Below are 18,587 nucleotides of genomic sequence, written 5' to 3' on the forward strand. Positions count from 1 at the left end.
ACTATTTTTGGAAAGGCCCGCCTGTTTCCCCCTCTGCTGCCCTCTCTGGCCTGTTTCCGCCCCACCCCTGCTCTCCCCTGAGTGCTTCAATCACAAAAGATTTGCCGAACTGACAATTTCTGTGAAAACATTTCAGCAAAGAGATTTCAGAAATGAAATGGAAACATTTCAGAGATTTCAGCAAAGTGAGAAACAGGCTTTCCTTTCCAAAAATAGTATTCTGGCAACTACTGGCTTTCATGGGACCTCTTCACCAGTACTGCAGCATTTTATTTTACAGAGAAAAAGAGTACTTCTAAAGAAGGTCTGGCAATGGTTTGTCTCCTTTTACTGGACTGAAAGATGAGCACATATACTTTTGTCTGTTCTGTGGCTTTTCCAAAGACCGACTCTACTTTTGTAAAATGTTCCAGGCTGGCTTGGTGCATTATTAAGATAATGAGTGTTTAGCTTCCCCAGCATCACTTTCTGCCTTCTTCAGCACAGTACCCTCCTGGAAAACCATCTGAAGTCCTGTTCCTCTGGATTAAGAAGGTGGGACAAGAAGAAAGCTGCTTGTCTTTTTACGCTTGTCTACCATAAACATATAGAGGATTTTGCATTCTTCTCTTTACAGAGATCTTGGGATGGCATTAAGGCTTCTACTAGGATTATGACTTTTTTTCCCAACTTGACAGACACAGAATGCTTGAGCGGATGAGCTTATCAAAGTGAGGAAAATATAGATGTCTGTTCTCTTATCCACAGTGAGTATGCCACCTTATTTGTAACAAAGTAAGATCTTACACATTGTAAGTCAAGAGCAACAGCACAGAGGTATAACAGAGATGTTAAGACAAGCCAGTGGAATTTCACTTGCATGTATTCCTTATTTCCTGTTCCAAATGTATTTTTCATGCTTTAGATTTACCGGTTAGACTGGCCCTATGGATTGGTCAGTACAGAGTCTTCCTATGAATCAGGTCCTTCGTAACTGCAGTGCGGAAACCTTACTTCAGCCTAATTCAACAACAGGATTGGCAAGCATGGACGCAGCCCATTTGCCAAGGGTCTGTGGTCCTCATCAAATCCATCACCACCACTTCTGGCAAGGGGGAGATGCTCTCATGTTAAAGAGGGCTGTCTGATGAGTTAAAAGTCCAAGCTGGATTTTTAACCAACCAGGTCTGATCAGACTGGAGGTGCAGAGGTGGAGCAGTGTGGTTTTCTGCTGGTGCAATGGCTTCTGCTGTGGTCTGTGGATTGAAAAATGGCCTCATGCTCTCTCCATCCCAGTCCCACATCACAGGCTATAATGTTACTGCTAGGTAAGGATCAGAAACATTTTGATGATGGTGCAGTGCATTTGTGGTGAGAGAAGGAAGGGAAAAAGGAGCCCTACCATTCTGCTTAAGTATGTCTCTGCAAAACACTGTGTCTTCTCCTGTGAGTACAGAGTTCTTCGAGGTTCACTATTCCTTGCCAGTCACAAGAAACGAGACCTCTCTATCCATGTAAAGTGATGGAAAGTGATGGTAAAGAGCCGCCAGGAACACAAACATGTTGCTTTGGATCAAGCAGAGGTGTGAACTGCATACTCGCCAGCTTCATGCTCAATGCAGAACATATGTTCCCTTTTTGCTTGAGGTGTAAAACTGCCCAAATTTCAGGGTGAAGCAATATCCAAACAGACAGCAAGTAGCAGGGCACACTGTGGGCAGCTGTGTCTGTGAGCCTGCAGACAGCATGAAGAAAACCTTAAAAACAGTGGCTATGGTTATCTAGACCCTTTTGATGTAGATACACACTGCCTCATAGAGCACAGAGCAGAAGAAAATCAGGTCAATAGCAATGCCTATAGAAAAGGGTTGATTCAGTTTCTCTGGCTTTTTTTTTCAACCTGCCTCAGTTCAAGTTAGATGATCTCTATAGCTATTGGCTTCATGCCACACCATACCGCCAAGTTGCTCTCTAGAGATATTTGTTTCCAAACCTCAAGTTATTTCCTTTAAATTTAACCTAAATTAAGGAGGCAGAAGAGGGGAAAGCAAATGGTGGTCTCACAGCAAAAAGCTGTCCATTTTACCTATTTCCCAAGAGATCTTTTTTTAATTAAAAAGCAGCAGTTCTGGGAAGGAGAGCAGAGGTGCATGAAAAAAAGCCTTTTGCCAAGCCAGTACTTCATTTATTTTGCCTCTTCATGCCTCTGCAATTATAAAAAAAGTCTCTGTTGGATGCTGACTGTCCTTGTTGTAACAACTGGGTGCTCAGTTCATTCCTCCAAAGCCTAACTTTTGGACCATGACCAGGTCAGCTAAAAAGGACAAAGCAACCCAGGAATACAACTTCACAGAAATCTTGGCAGAAGGTGAGCACTGTTCTGCCAAGTCCCTCAAAGACTGGATGCCTGCAGCAGATGCAGAGAGAGCCCAGAAAGCCAAGTGACTCCCTCCTTTTAGCCCTGAACAAAGGCACCTAGGGTATATGCTCGCAGCCTTTATAGAACCCAGACAGAGACTGCTGAAAGCTGCCTACTATCCCTGACACAGCACTGAGACACAGGAATGAGGAAGCTGGTGAAAGTGAGGTGGGGTGGAGATGAAGTGGAGGCAGAGATGGAAATGACAGCATTGTAGAGGTGGTGAGGGAGGTGAGGTGGAAATGGAGGTGAGGTAGGGGTGCAAGTGGAGATAAGATGGAGGTGAGGCGAAGGTGAGATGACATAAGGTGACAGTTGAAGCAGACGTGAGATGCAGATGACCATTTCTGTTGATGTATCAGACAGCAGTGACATCTCCTCAGGGAGAATGCTAAGACAACTTTAGTGCCTTTAGCCAGTCGCCATCTGAATACTTTCTCTACTGCTTCTTACCAGCTTATTTGGCTGTTTAAATGCTTTCTTTGCACTACCTCAAGACAGGGTTGACTTATAATGTACATCCTCTTAAACTACTGCTGTCATCTAGAGAGCTCTCTCTATGGCTTCGTGTTTAAATTCTTACTTCAGTCATGTAGCGACTTCTGCCTTTATTTTTACCCTGCTTTAATTCCACCCTGTAATAAAAGCATTTACCACACAAATGTATTCAAACCACAGTTTCCACTGCCCAATGCACACTGTGAAAATTTCTATCTCCCTAGCATATTTTAAGGTCACTTCCATCAGTTCAAACACTGATTATTCATTATATCAAGAATCCAAGCTTCAAGCTGATGACAGCCAGGAAACCATAAGCTGCCTTGAGGTTTGTCTTCCTATCAGCTCCTCCAGCTGGGTGACGTGGGATTTTTTTTCTGCCATTGAAACTATTAGGTTGCTACAGTTTGTTTGGTTTCAGCTTACCATAATTGCTGCCATTTCCACGGCTGATTTGGGCTATGTTTGAAGTTGATGTACAATACAAAGTGTGCTGCATGTGTTGCTGCTCTCCATGTGTCAAGAAATTAGAGAGGGAGAGTGTGTGTATATGTGTGTATGTGCATATGTATAAACATCTGCCATGTAGCTGTCTTCTACTTACTCATGTCTCTGAAGAGTTTACTCTACCAAAGGCAACTGAGTGTCTTAACTGCTCTCTCAGTGATAATCATTCGGGTTTCTGCTACTGAGGAAATTTATGTAGTTGGGTGGGAGGATGTACTACAGACAGTGTAAAAGTGAGATGACTAGCTGAGGGTATTTAAATTATGCATAATTACAACCCATATGTATTGCAGGTGGTGAATCTGCAGGTGCGCAAGGATGTGAAGCCATTGGGGAAACATTTGCTTATGGTCCTGGGTCTTATGTCTGTTCTTGAGGAAACGTAGTTTAGTGTAGTCCCCAGTCTGACCACATCACAGGCACCAGGGCCACCAGACACCCACAGTCTGGGGACTGGGAGGCAACTCTAAGCCAGAGAAGAGAAGGCAACAGCTTTCACATGAGACAGAAGGGTGACCCTTTGTTGGAGCTTCTGGCACAGAACCCCAGGATAACAGGGTAAAAGCCCTTTCTCAAGTAAATATCTCTATGTCTCAGTTGTCTATTTATAGCTGAAGGATAAAGACATTGCCTTCCACCAGCTTCTGCCACATTGGTGGTGTACGCTCATTTGCACATGACTGCTTTATAGAATTGGTTGATGGATTATCCAGTGTGATGGTGAAATAGGTGTTGATCGCAACAGTCTTATGTAGGTCCCTGAGGATTTTCTGATGAAAATAGTGAAACACACTGCAGTACATTTCCATCAATAGAAATGAGACAAATAAAAGGAAGGTGGATTACATCTCTCATTTTCTGTGAGATATTACAGTCTTTCTGTGAGTCTTACCTTCCTTACCTTGCCCTGTGCTGATGATCATCGGAGTGTGTCCCTTTGAATCCATGGGAGTTACTTAGACAAGAGAAGAGGAGGTAGGAAGTTGTTTTTTGAAACCTATCAAGGGATAAAAGAGGTGCAAGTGGATGAAGTGAGAGGATGTCTCTGTTTGCTCATTGAATCTCATTGTAGTTTTTTTTCCTTTATCTGTCCCCGTCTTGCCACACACTTGGGAGCCCTGGTAACATGCTATCCAGCAGGAATAAACATGAGTATGTGGGAGGTAGGAGAGAGAAGTGTAGAATGCTTTGCTGGATTAATGGCAGTGGTGGACTGGATTTGTATGCTTGAAAACCTTGTCTTTCATAATAATGAGATGCAAGCCGCTGTGTTTTTCTCCAGGATCTGATTTTTCTTGATGGGAGGAAACAGTTACTTCATAAAATGCAGCTCAGCAAGAGGAGGATACTGCACTGGAAATGGGGTTCCTCTGTCTCTGTGATTGTTCCCTGTGGCTGTTCAATGACACTGGTGGATGCACAAAGTATGAATCACTGTGCCCAGCATCCCCCAGACTTACAGAAGCTATGTGTATGCTGGGTGGGATTATGGATGCACTAGGACAGGAGCTAGTCATAAGCACAGTGAGCAATAACCTGCTTGTGTAACAGCAGCCACACGTCTCCTCTGTGAGTATAAGATCACTCAGACTCAGACTGTATGAATGCAGTGAGAAAGATTGATGATTCTGTCCCAGTACCCTTCCTCCAACTCTGGCCAAGAGCAGGTGCTAGCAGTGGCCTGGAAAAACAGGACAAGCATTCTCTGTGCTTCTCCTGCATTTTGTAGCTGAAGAGCTTCCTGTTGTTGAGGTCTGTTTCTTTCATTTCAGGAAGGATCTGGATTTCCACTGTACAAATTTTTATTTTTTTCCTTCATATCCTTGGAGAGAAGCTTCTATATTTTAATCGGGAAATGTTACATGACTTCTTCTGGAGTCTGTTAACACTGCTGTGAAGGCCACTCCTGGGGAACTCTACTGCTCTTGACCCTTCTTCCCAAGTTCAGGAAGGAGTTTGCCCACTGGTGAGAGAGGTGCCAATTTTGTTCACACACTGTTGGTGTGGCATCCCTAGAGGCAGGGACATCTCCTGTCCTCCCTGCTCATCCTCCTGGCTTTCTGCAGGCACAGCCTTGAACCTTCTTGAACCTTCTTGTTCAAAAAACAAAATGTGAGTCAATTGCAGGTGATAGTACAGCACTGGTGGATGCCCAGCATCTTTCCTAACATCTTCCTTATCTTTACCACATGCTCAGCACATGGTGCACCTCACTGCCTCGTTGTACAACAATGGAGGCCTTCCGTACTATGATGGTGGGAGCCAGGCAGGAGGCTGACCCACTACTAAACATACATTTTAAAGCAAAGTTCTAATGCACCATGCAGAAAGACTTCATCCTTTCCTTTGAGTGACTTTCGCTGAGATGAATGAAACAGGAAGTTGCAACAGTGTTTTGTTTTTTCAGTCTGACATTCAGATCATTTCTGCATTTTTGACCCATTATTACCCCTCTGTTCAGGTTAACACATTTCTGAAAATATTTCATAAAGGCTATAGACAGCATGCTTGCTCATACCAGCCTTGATCGTAAGCATTTAACAGAAGCAGTGGCTGGCAGCCATAGTGCTGACTGTGAACGCAAAGAATTGGCAGTAGCAAAAGCCAAATTAAACCAATGACACCAATCCTAACACACCTGCACTTCCAATTGCTTCACCATTTACACAAGTCTCAGCTCCATATAGCCCTCTTGTCAACAAAGCAAGGACATTCCCCCAGGTAGTCCAGAAGTAGATACTGCCTCTGTAACAGTCATCATCACTAGAAATGTGTCCTCTGGGGGATTTTGCTGTCACTGCTAGTCGCACAGTCTGCCTTGTCCTGGAGTGGACATGAGTCTCACCTCACCATCAGCACAGCAGTGGTTCATCACAGCCACAGACATGAGCCTACTGAAATAGCTCAGACTATAGCAATGCATTAATTTTAGTTTCCTGGAAGGAAAAATAAAAAGAAAAAGAAAGATCTTTTTGTTCTTGGAGAAGGAAGGGATCTTTTCTCTGCCTTAGCAGGCGGTAGCTACACGTATGAAGGAGGACTACGGAGGGTAAACTGGAAGGGACATTTTCAATCCGTGAAAAGATGAAATACTCTATACAACATTTTGTTTCAGAGAGAGCAGGTGATAAGGATATCAGTTATTATGTAAATTTATTTCACTGTTTCAAATTCTAAAGTCTCTTCATTCAGAGGATGAAAAGAAATAAGGAAATCTGTGTTGGAATCAGAGGGAAGGAGACATTGTGAAATCCTAAATCTGAAAAAGTCAGAAACCGCATGTTGAATGGTGGTAGTGCATACACCATTTTTGTGTTGATATAGTTTTTTGAGGGAAATTCAATACCTCTTTCAGCATATGCCCATACATTCACAGGATATTTTCCTGAAGTAGTAGGAATGAAGTTAAAATCTACCCAGGCAGCAGGATTTTACAGCATAACGATCACTAGTGGGACTGTCATATTTTTTTGATTGATGAAGTAATGGATTTTTTGCATTCACCTTTGTTGAGAAGTTGCCATAATATGCCCACGGGAGTGCAAACTGCAGTTTCATGTTGGATACTTAAAGGTTATCTAGAGTTTACCTCAACCTGATAACATATGTTATGACCATGGTTTCCCCAGTAAAATCCAACTTTGTGTTACCTCAAATACGCAGAGAGGATTGCATGATAGGGCAAACAATTGCAGTTTTCCATATTGAAGCATTCTGAGGCACCTGTATGTACGTATGTCCTATAGTGAAGAAGCAAGAGGAGCGAGGGCCCTTGTGTGGCTTGCAAAGCTACAGTCAGGTTGGAGTCACAGAGGTGCAGCTTTCACAGCTGGATAGCTCACATGACAGATGGTTCATATGAGTGGACTACTGGTGTGGACAGATTTGGGCAGTTTGGGACATAGTGGCTACGGCAGTGAGGAGTGGGACTGGCAGTTAATATCTTTGAATCTGGGGACATATCTCAACCCAGCTGGGAATTTATAGGTTAGGATTACATTGAAAATCAAAGGGGGCAACATTATAATGAAGGCGTGCTGCAGACCTTCATATGAGAAATAGATAGGTGAGGTCGCTTTTGAAAAACTGGGAAAAGGCCTTTGTCTTCGTGGGAAATTCAGTCCCATCAATACTATTCAGAAGAGCAACACAGTAGGGTTTAAGTAATCCAGGGAGTTTCTGGAGCACACTGATGACAACTTTCTGGCAGATTCTGATCGAAGAGGTGACAGACGGAGATGCTCTGCTGACTTTGATACCCATAAAAAAAAAAAACTGGTTCGGAATGCAAAAGCTGTGAGCAGCAAACAGATGATGGTGGAGCTGGAGCACAGAATCCTGAGAAGAGGGAACAGGACAAGTCTGAATAAGTGATAGTCCAGGGGTATTTATCGATGCATATAAACACCTGAAGGTAGAAATCAATGAGATGGAGTTCAGTGGTGTCCAGTGATCATTTCAAGAGGCAGCAAGCATAAGCTAGGACAAAAGAAATTTAGCTTAAAATTAGCAAGACTTTCCTTACCATGAGGGTGATCAAGTACTCGCACAGGCTGCCCAGAGAGACTGTAACATCTCCATCTTGGAGATAATCTAAATTCATCTGGATATGACCCCAAGTAGCCTGCTCTGGCTGACCCTGCTTAAGCAGAGGGGACTGGAGAGAACAACCTCCAGAGCTGCTGCTTGCTTCAGCCATGCTGCAGCTCTGTAATCCCATATAACACACCTGAGAAAATAGACAGGAACTGATGTCCTGGAAATCAGAAGTTGTCTTTATCAGGTTCAAATTAAATAACTCCAAACATCATTTATGAAAACACCACGGTTGCTCAGTTTTGCAGGACAATAGGAATGCAATCACGACTCACTAATAACATCTAATGAGTTCCCCTAAACCAGCATGGAAAATTCTTTCTTATCAATGAAAAAGCTGTAAATATCTGAAGCAATAATAACCACCTTGGCAGAGTGGTTAGTAGTGGCTACATTAAGTTTACACTGATGGAGGGATTCCCTAATGGCTCCACTCACAACCTCTCCCACTTGTATCAAGTTGCACATTCTCCCTCAAGTAAAATCTACTGGCATAGAGTGGGCTCTGGAAAAAGAATATTTTTAGAGTGAACAACTTAGAACTACTAGAGTTAGGAGTTTCTGAATTCAGCGCAAAAACACATTAGATCAGGAACTGGTGACAAATCCTACTTCTCCAATGTCAGGTGGATTGAGTAATGTCTGGAAAGACTATGATTCTAAAACAAGCATCTGTACATGTCAAAACAGTTTAAATATCCTTTCCAGAGTGTGCAAAAATGAAGTTAACTATTTGCTTAGTTTAAAACGTTCTCTATATCCCAGTGAAGCTATTACTTACCGTATTGTAAACTTTTGCCTTTTTTAATATGAATGCTTCTAGCAGTGAAAGATTTAATATAACAGTGATTTGAGGAAAGAGGCATGATGTGTTTTGATCGCTTTCTTAGTGGGACAAAGGTAGGTTTTAAACACTGAAATCAGAACATTTTCTTGTTCTGCATATGTTATACACTTAAAAGAGCATTACTGAATATCAGGTAGGTCAGTAAATTATAGGCAACAAATAGATTTTTATTCCTTGTAAATACCCATCCTTGAAAGAAAGATAAATGTCAGTGGTTTACAGACCACTTTGGCCTGGTTTCATGACTAAATGGGACAGGAGTACCCATGGGCCCCAGGAAAGGGGAAAGGAGAAAGGGGGAAAAGGGAAAAGAGTAGGGAGTTGGGCTTAAAAACAGTACAGTGGCAATGATCTGAGAAGGAAAGTCAATTTACTAAATATGAGATCACAATATAAAACAACGTAATACAGTATAATTGAAATTGAGTCTAATAAATGAAATAAAATGAGAGCATGTCCAAAACTGAAAGCCTTACTCTAATGCTGAAGGTGAGATGGCTAGGGAGCATACATGCAAAGATGAGTAATAAGAGAAAAAAGGGACAGCCTCATGATTTGAGAATAGTTTTATCTTTCCCTCTGAACAACAACAACAACAAAAAAAAAACAGATAGAACAGTGAAAGTCTTTTGGGAGATGTAGTTTTTCTTCTCTTCTGAGAACTGGTACCCAGAAATATCCACGATCCACAGAACTAGGGCATTAACTCTTTAACTCCAAATGCACTACGTGATATTATGATGTGGAATACCAATAACAAAAAATTATAAAATCATAACAGTAAACCACCTTTGACCATGTGCAGCCAAAGCTGGAATATAAGCAACAAAAAAGTGTTGAATTTTAGTTCAAATCAGTACAAGTGCCTTGGACAAAATCAGTTACAGGCTTCTATGAGAATAATCAGTTTCCCAGATTTCAAATGGTCTTGTTTGGATATATCAATCAGAGAGCTAGCTTTTCTGTAGCCACCATCACAGCGCTACCTGCATGGCTTCAGTGTGCCTCCAAGAGAACCTCCGTGCAGTCAGTGCTGCTGAATTGTATATCACTCAAGTGAAACTTAACACTCACCAAAGTATTAAAAAAATTTCTAGGAGTAAGCATCCTTTCAAAAACAAAATTCCCCAGCCCTTTTCCTCTCCAGACAACAAAAAACATTTTCAAGTCACAGAAGCACTGAGTAGTAAATTTGACTAAACACAGCAATAGCAACTTCTCACACATCTGTGTTTAAAGCATCTCTACACTCCAGAATTAATCTACCAGAATATCAAGATTACTTCTATTACATTAAACCTTTCACACATAGCTCATTTCCTCTTCACTCTTCCCCCTGCTCTTGTGTGTACTTGTGTGAAGCAGGTTAAGCAATCTAAGAGTATATGAAAAATGCACAGATGGATTTTGGCTCCTGACGTTAGCAGCGTAACATTATACAGCTAAAGAAAGTAATACCATCAGTTAAGTCAATCATCATACTCTTTCCTTCTTTAAAAGATATCCTTCATAACAAGACATAAGTATTCTGAAGAATATTTGTTAAAACCAAGGGGTAGTTTATCCATTTTATTCACCAATATTGCATTTTTAAAAATAGAGAAAAAAAAAAAGTATATATTTTCTAGAGTTTTTGCTCCAGAAGCCTCTGCTTGGAGCAAAAGTTCTTTCATCGGTATTTTTCCTTTTATACCAAACATTTCTGAATGAGCATTTTAAGCCAGTATCAGTTTTTATACTTGAGGTCCCTATTTTCAGCTGATGTGAGTCGACATGTTTGTGTCGACTTACTAAAGCAATGACAAAATCAAAGCGTCAGAAGGAAACCCTAATGTCATGCATCTCACCTGCATGATGTGGGTAACTGAAGAATAGCATTCCCAATGTGTGCATGTTCCATCTCTTTCTGAAGGAGAAATGCCAGCTTGTGCTTTCACTCTAGTAAGATAGCTGTCTCCTAGCTCTTCCGTTGCTTCACAGTCCTTGCCATCACTTTGAATTACAGCAAAGCACTATCTGGGTCAGAGCTACAGTGGATTTATCTGAGGCTGTAATACTTTTTGACAGGCTAATAAATGTTTTCTTGCCTGTTTTAATGATGCCAATGTTTTCTAATCCCTTAATTGAACCACGTACAAAAAACCCTATATATTCAGTTTTATGAGGCACACCTGATACGATCCTAAAATTTAAATACACACTTCATGAACTTAATTGGAGGCCTTGCCTTATCCAGTGACATGTACTTTCTTTCTAACATTGAATAAAATCTGGAAATGTCTCACAATACAGTATTATCCAAAGACATCAAATCTGGCTTATCCTGTCCTCAGTAACATTACACATCACAGCATAGATCAACTATAAAGCATTCCTCAGGACAATTGCTGAAATCAGCAGCTGCTTTTTAAATAGAAAATTAAGGTTGTTCCAGACTTTTCTTCAGACATACAGTAAATAGTTGCTTAACTGCACATGGCAGGGAGACATATGGTTATGTGAGATGCCTGGGAGAGCAAGAGAGAATGCTACAATGCTGGGAATTTTAAAAATGCTTCAGAGATAAGGTGGAAGCTGCACACATATGAAAACAGACAATGAGAAGCAAATGCCATTTTTCACTAGGGATGAGACATCTCTTGGAGGCACTGCAAGGATGGGCTCAGCAGCATAGAGTGGCCAGGGCCTCACAGGATGGAGTAGCACAGGGATGGGCACAAGATATGTATCTCTCTGCCCTTGGACTCCTTGCTCAGTGCCTGTTCAGTTAAAAACATTACTGTTTCCTAGGTTAGTGTTTTAGGCAGGCAGGAAAATGCTCCCTCTTTCCACCCCGTTATTCGTTTGTCAAGGGCAGCCCCTTTGGGCATCAGCTGGCTTCTTTTGGGGTGAAACTATCCCAAGAGATGTGCCCTAGGAGGTCCCTATATGCCTCTACATCATCTTGTCCAAGCAGAAGCTCTGAACAACAAGGTCAGTCCCACTCTGCTGGCCCACTCCTCCCATATCATGCTGCCTGATGGCAGTCAGACACAGAAAGCTCATGCGAACTACAGAAGACTTTGGTCACCACAATCAACACTGACTACCGTGTTTTCTGTAGCATCTGAAACAGACAAAAGAAAGATGATCCATGATGTGTTTTTGCCCTTTGCAAGTTGTTCTTCCGTGTCCGTTCGTTGATACACCTCCATGGAAAGCTGGTGCAGTTCAAAAGTATGTTTCAGCCTTCATCTCAGAAAGTTCCCTTTCTGCAGACAGCATAACTGAGCTGTCTGGGTGTGGTGAAGCCTGCTTTGAGCTGGAGGCTGTACAGTGCAACAGCTTGTGGTGGTCTCTTTCCCCTGTCTGTGGGAGAGTCTGAAGTGTACATTTTATTTCTTCTTCTCATTGGTGTCATATCATTAGATCTCGTGCAGCAGAACAACGTTGTTGCTACAGCGTTCCAACTCTACAGGAGTTGTTTAAATTTTAAAACCATGTGGTCATTTAGAGGAATTAATGAAAACACCAGTTTCTTTTACATTTCACCCGCATTTTTTTCACATTTTCTTTTACACATTCGTCCCTTCAAAAACAACTCTGTGTCAAGCACATACAAGCTGTCAGCTTCCATTTTAAGATATCCTGCTTGAGAATATCAGGATATGTATGGTGTAATATATTTAGACAAGAAATATCCATATTCTTTACAGAAGAAGCACTTTTGGCCTCACTTTTTTCTCCTTCTTCCTCTTCCCTCCCAAAATATGGACTAAAGGGCACAAGTCTTGTTATATGGTGCTTCATGAAGGTAAATGCTGCATTTTCTCTCCAAGCACCTGGAGGAAAGCCAGGTCAACCCAAGACTCACATGAAAGCAACTGAGGGAAATGCCAAATGAATCAATAACAACAGAAAACAATAAAGAGGAAGTCCACGTCTATCAGTATTAATTTTAAGGGAATTGTTTTCAAGGGAGGAAGCTTAAGGCAGGAGAAAGAGCAAGGTGGGGGCACAGGCAACAGCTGGTGAAGCTGCTGGATGTGGAGGACATGCTCTGTGGAACGCCAAAGAGGTGAGTGGGGAGAGCCTGTCCCAGCTGATCCAAGGAACAGGAATGAAAAAAGGTTGGGGCCCAGATCACCACTGGAAGCAATTGCAGACTGTGTAAGCTTCTTGCTGGGTCACAGCAAGGATGCAGTGCCCCTTCCTTGGAGTCTGTGAAACCACTCAAATGAAAACAAGAAGAATCTTTCCTTTATTTTAATATATCTGTGTTGCCATGGTTGCATCTTTTCAGCTATAAACATTTCATGCTTTAAAGATTTAAGGAATGATCCTGTTACAGGCAGCCTTCTATTAAGGAAACTCCACAAAATACCAGTACATTAAGTTCTGCCTAGCTGTCCTGCTGCTTCACTGAAATAGCCAGTATTCCTTACTGAAGAGTATCTCTCTCCCACAGGACCTGATATAAAAACAGAGTCATCATAAAAATAAATTGCAGATTATTTTTGCAGAACAAGTGTTTGTTATGCACAACCCACTCTGTCAGGTTTTCATACTCCCCCTACTGCTCCCTCCCTCCCTTCCTCCCCCCCTCCCTTCTTCCCTTCCTCTTTCCAACAGAAATTTTAAAGCAGTAAATGGCAGGATTCCAGGGGTTATGTTACTGCCAAAAATTAATTTAAAAAACAAAAGAGAGAGGCTGGAAGCTGGAAAAAAGGAGGATTGAGAAGTGCATTCCCTTTTCATCTGGATCTTTTTTACCCTGCAAATGCTCTGCCTTTTCTGTTTTTCCTGCCCACTAGACATGGCCAATTGCACTGAGCTTTTCCCTTTATATTCTACAAAAGGAGACATAAGTTTTGCTTCTGCAACTGCAGCTTGCTTGTTAGTGAGGAGGAGAAGCCTGGAGTGAAATCTAATTCACATACTGATCCAAGGCTTTATACACTATTCACATGCTGTAGGGAGATTGGGGTTGAGAAGTGAGGTGGAAAACTAACTTTCAAGAAGATGTTGAAAAAACAGAAATTGGATCTGTTTACTGGAGGCATGATTCTGTCACTATGGAGTGGGGTGTATGCTTTCAGCAAATGTTACCTGTTTATTTATACAGCCTCACACTTGTTAAGAGCCAGAATCTGACATAGCAGAGCTGTGGGACAAGTCTAAACTAAACAGCCAGAATCCTGCTGTGGTCTCAACTGAGCCTGGGAATAGGCCTGTGCATGGCCATGCTGAAGTAGATCCGCTCTGCTGACCATGAGGTATCTCTAGCATCATTAGTGACAGCCCGTTAGGAAGATGCTTTGCTCCCTTGCTGCCCTTCTTTGACCCACTTACATTGTCATTGCACCATTCACAAATTACAGTCTTTCAAATCTAGATTTGGTAGTAAGGGCCAAAGTTGACTTCTCTAGTCAAGTCCTCCTGACCTAACCTCTTCTGCGTCTTCAGACAAGCATCTAATTCACTCTACCACAACACCCCAACACTGACAGCAGAAGTGGCTGGTCTAGAAATATGTCCTCCTCGGTAACTTGTAGAATGAAAAGCAAAGCGTGTGTCAAACTGCCAGTATCTGCCTTGGTACTTTCCAGAAAAATTTAAGACATCACCTCATGCTGCATATATTGAAATAGTCAGGTCAGCTGTGACACTCACAAAGGTTTCATTATAATGGATATGATATGGCTTGTTAGCAGAATATAACAGAGCTGTCAGATCTTTTAGTACACATTTCTGAGAGCACAAGAGCTCTCCGTCCCGCAGCTTAAGATACAAAATTGGCATGTTAAGCAAAGGCCTGCTGGTCAAACTGAGGGAAAAGAAGGAAAAGTGCAGGCTTTGAAAGCAGGGGGGAGTGGCTTGGGAAGTACCCAGGAATGCCGTCCAGGCATGCAGAGATGGAATAAAGAAAATCAAAGCACAGATAGAACTAAAATTGGTGAGGGATGTGAAAAATAACAAGAATGGATTCTATAGGTACACTGGTCAAAAGAGGCAGGCAAAGGAGAGTAAGTGAACCCTCTCTGATAAATGATATCTGAGAACTGGTTGCAACAGACTTCAGAGAAGGCAACAAATCAACAAGTTCTTTACTTCAGTATTCACTGTCAGTCAGGCTTCCCACAACTTCATGTCCCTGAATCTCCAGGTGAGGATCAGGAAAGCAAAATCCTTCTCACTGTAATCGCAAAGTAAGTCCACAACTGTCTCCTGAAGCTGAATGTGTACCAGTCTATACAGGCCCAATGACATGTATCACAGGGTCATGAAGGAGCTGGCTTATATAGTTGCCAGCCCACTCTCCATCATATTTGAAAAGTCATGGCTGTCAAGTGAAGTTCCTTGTGACTGGAAAAAAGGGAAATATCACCCCCATTTTTAAGAAAAGAAGGAAGGAAAACCCTAGGAATTATAGATTAGTGAGCATCACATCTTTGTCTGGCGAGATCATTGGAGCATCTCCTCCCAGAAGATATATTGAGGCATGTGAGGGACAAAGAGGTAATCCAAGACAGCCAGCATGGCTTCCCTGACTAATCCATTGGTGCTCTGTAATGGAATGACAAAAGAAGGTTGCACCTAAAGGACTTTGGCGTGGTCTCACAACACAAACATACCCATTTGGAGAAGTGTGGTTTTGAAGGGATGAATAATTACTTGAACAGTCACAGCCAAGGGGTTATGTCCAGTGGCCCTATGTCCAGATGGAGGCCAGTCATGAGCATTCTCTCTCAGGGGTCTGTCTTGGGTCTCGTGATCTTCAGCATCCTTAGACATTATATTGACAGTGGGATCAAGTGTACCCTCAGCAAGTTTTCTGACGATACCAAGCTGAGTGGTACAGTTGATACAACAGAAGGAAAGGGCACCATCCAGAAGGACCTCTGGACCCTCAAAAATGGGCCTATGGGAAACAGAAGAGGTTCAACAAGGCCAAGTACAAGGTGTTGCATTCTGTCAGGGCAATCTCAGTTATGAGCACAAACTAGAAAAGGAACCCATTGACAGTAGCTCTGTGGAGAAGGACTTGGGGGTCCTGATGGACAAAAACTGGACACGAGCCAGGAATGTCCTCTTGTAGCCCAGAAAGCTAACAGTATCCATCAAAAGAAGGGAGGTCAGCAGGGAAAGGGAGGAGACCATTCCCCTTTTCTTTGCCCTTGTGAGGCTCATCTGTAGTATTGTGTTCAGGCTTGATTTCTCCAGCACAAGAAGGATGTAGAACTGTGCATTCAGAGGAGGGTCATGAAGATGATTGAAGGGCTGGAGCATCTTCAGCACCACAAGCACCAAAGGTTGACGGAGCTGGGCTTGTTAAGCTTGGAGGAGGGAAGATGTGACAGAGACCTCATTTCAGCCTTCTTGAGGGGAGTTTATAAGCAGGAGGGAGCCTGAACTTGTACATAGGCTGATAGGGCAGTGATAAGACAAGAAGAAACATTTTTAAATTAAAAGATCGAAGATTTATGTTAGACGTTAGGAAGAAATTCTTTGCTCAGAGAGCAGAAAGGCACAGGCTGCCTAGAGAAACTGTGGATGATCAGTCCTTGGAGATGTTCAGGGCCAGAATGAACGGGATACTGGACAGAATGATCTAGAGGGTTGCAATGTCTCCAATAGCAGGGAGCTTTAAGGTCCCTTCCAGCCCAAGCCATTCTATGATTCTATGATTTGACCTCTGATCACAACCAGATGTGTAGCTTGTCCACAGACGGACAGTGAACCTTTTTATAAATCATGCTTCTTCTATGAGCAAGAACTTCAAAATCATTTTCAGGAGTTAGTAATGCCATTCATTACTTGCATTATGGCAATCTTTAAGACCTCACATGAAAATCAGAAATCAGGTATCCGTATTTTGGTTCAAAAACAAAGACACAGTCCCTATCCTACAGAATTCAAACTCACTTACTATGGGGACACATTTACTTGGTGAATCTGCGATCTTATGTACTGCACTTCTGTATTTGTTTCTGACTTGCCATAAATGCCTCTTGTCATGATAATATCTTATATCCCTGTTTTCCCTCAGGATCTTAAAGACACAGAACTTCTTAGGTGTGTTTGATTTTTATCCAAAATTTTTCCTTTATTGCATTTTTTTTTCAACTCTCTTATCTGTAATTAAATGTATATGAGTAAAAGTCACTCAGTCCTTTTTTTTTTTTTTTCACCTAAGGTGCATAAAATGAGGGCTTAACTCTTCCGCAGTGGACAAAGTACAAATATCTGTGTCTTCACATAGTGGCAAGAAACTATTTTCTGTCAGTGAAAGAACAGAGGGTACAAGAGTACTGGAGGACTCCACCAACCTGAGGATTTCCAAAGTAAAGAGAAATAACATAAAATTTAGATACCCATCTTTCAGTCTGCTAGATATATCTTCCACAATAATGTAAAATACATTTCTTTCCTTGAACTCTGTTCCCTGCTCTCACTTTTGCTTCTGTGTCCATTAGGCCTCTTCTCCTTCCCATTTGTGCAGAAAGTTGTGCAGCAAGTCATGTTGGGTATGCACATTCTGTGCTGAATATTGCAAGGTCCCAGCCTTCCTGACCTTCCCATCCTAGAGACAGGACAACTTTAGAGTCAAAATGTCCCTCTTTTCTTCTCATCTCCACAAAAGTGACATTTTCATAGCTTCTATGGAAAGGAACTGTTTCAGGACTTCACTCCCATCAAGAAGAAACTGCCTTGACATCTGTGCCAACTACTTTGCAGATCTTAAAGACTAACACTGAGACGGAATATGACTTTTCAATTCACGGAAAGCAATGTCATGATTAATAAATTGCAATGACATTTATTTTTCAACTGATGTCACTGAAATAGAGAGCTGTTCTGCTCGGAACATTTCTCAGTATGGTAGTGCCTGCTTCAAACTGTAATTCATACAGCAACCTCAGGTGCAGAGCTGGTGCATGGTACTGGGTAAGATGGGGCACTGTCATCGGGCAATCACAGCTGGAGGAAAGCCTGGAGGAATTTCCTGTTGTTGTTGTCCTGGGTGCCTTAGCAGCAGATTGTAAGAAGTGATCTGGCCCAAAGAAAGAAACTGGGGGAAAAAGAGTGAATGAAGTCATCATGTCTGGCCTATCTTCATAGTGTTCTCCTTTTTCCATCTGTTATTTTCCTTTTTCCACTGTAACCAGGTGCTGGTCCCAACAGCATAAGAGGAAATGATGGTAAGGAATACATTCTTTATTTTAAGAATGCTAGGCATGGCAAGGCATTTTTTAAAATGTAATTGTAATGAAATATGCTGTTTTTCAGCTTACATTTCAAGTGAATTTGGGCTATGTTCTGTCCTCCAGCCACTGATTATTGAATATTTTAACATAAACTTATTACATAATATAGTATTTTCTATACACATGCCCAGGCCTGCAGTGGAAGTATCCTTACATACCATTTCTTCTTCCCACTCTCCCCTGAATTCTGCAGCAGTTTTTTTTAAATCAAGAAACAAGTCCTTTTATCCATAGTCAGAATGAGATGATAGTAGGAAGGAAAATTAACCACAGCAGACTTGGTTCTCTTTGAAATTTGTTTCAGTGGTATTCATGCTATATCTACACATAAAACAAGACAGTGTAAAATAAAATCCATAACAGGATCCATAAAAAAATAGTCTATAGCAAACCACAACTGTGGAAATTGTACATCATTTTTCTTCTTCACCACAAACCATGAAACAGATTTTTTTCTCCGTAAATTCACAAATGGAGGAAGAATAATTAAGCA

General features: G+C 41.8%; 1 long non-coding RNA gene across 1 annotated transcript in view; it reads left to right on the forward strand.

The window, feature by feature from the left end:
* The first annotated feature begins 544 nt into the window (after positions 1 to 544).
* The window catches only part of LOC122183506, a 28,745-nt gene continuing 10,702 nt past the window's right edge, over positions 545 to 18,587 (forward strand). Inside the window, exon 1 of the long non-coding RNA XR_006180273.1 lies at positions 545 to 746. This is a non-coding gene — a long non-coding RNA (uncharacterized LOC122183506). The remainder of the gene's footprint in view (positions 747 to 18,587) is intronic.

This window comes from Lagopus leucura, unplaced genomic scaffold (genome assembly GCF_019238085.1).
Source record: "Lagopus leucura isolate 7727_CA_CO unplaced genomic scaffold, USGS_WTPT01 Super-Scaffold_100018, whole genome shotgun sequence".
In the NCBI taxonomy this organism is placed as follows: Eukaryota; Metazoa; Chordata; class Aves; order Galliformes; family Phasianidae; genus Lagopus; species Lagopus leucura.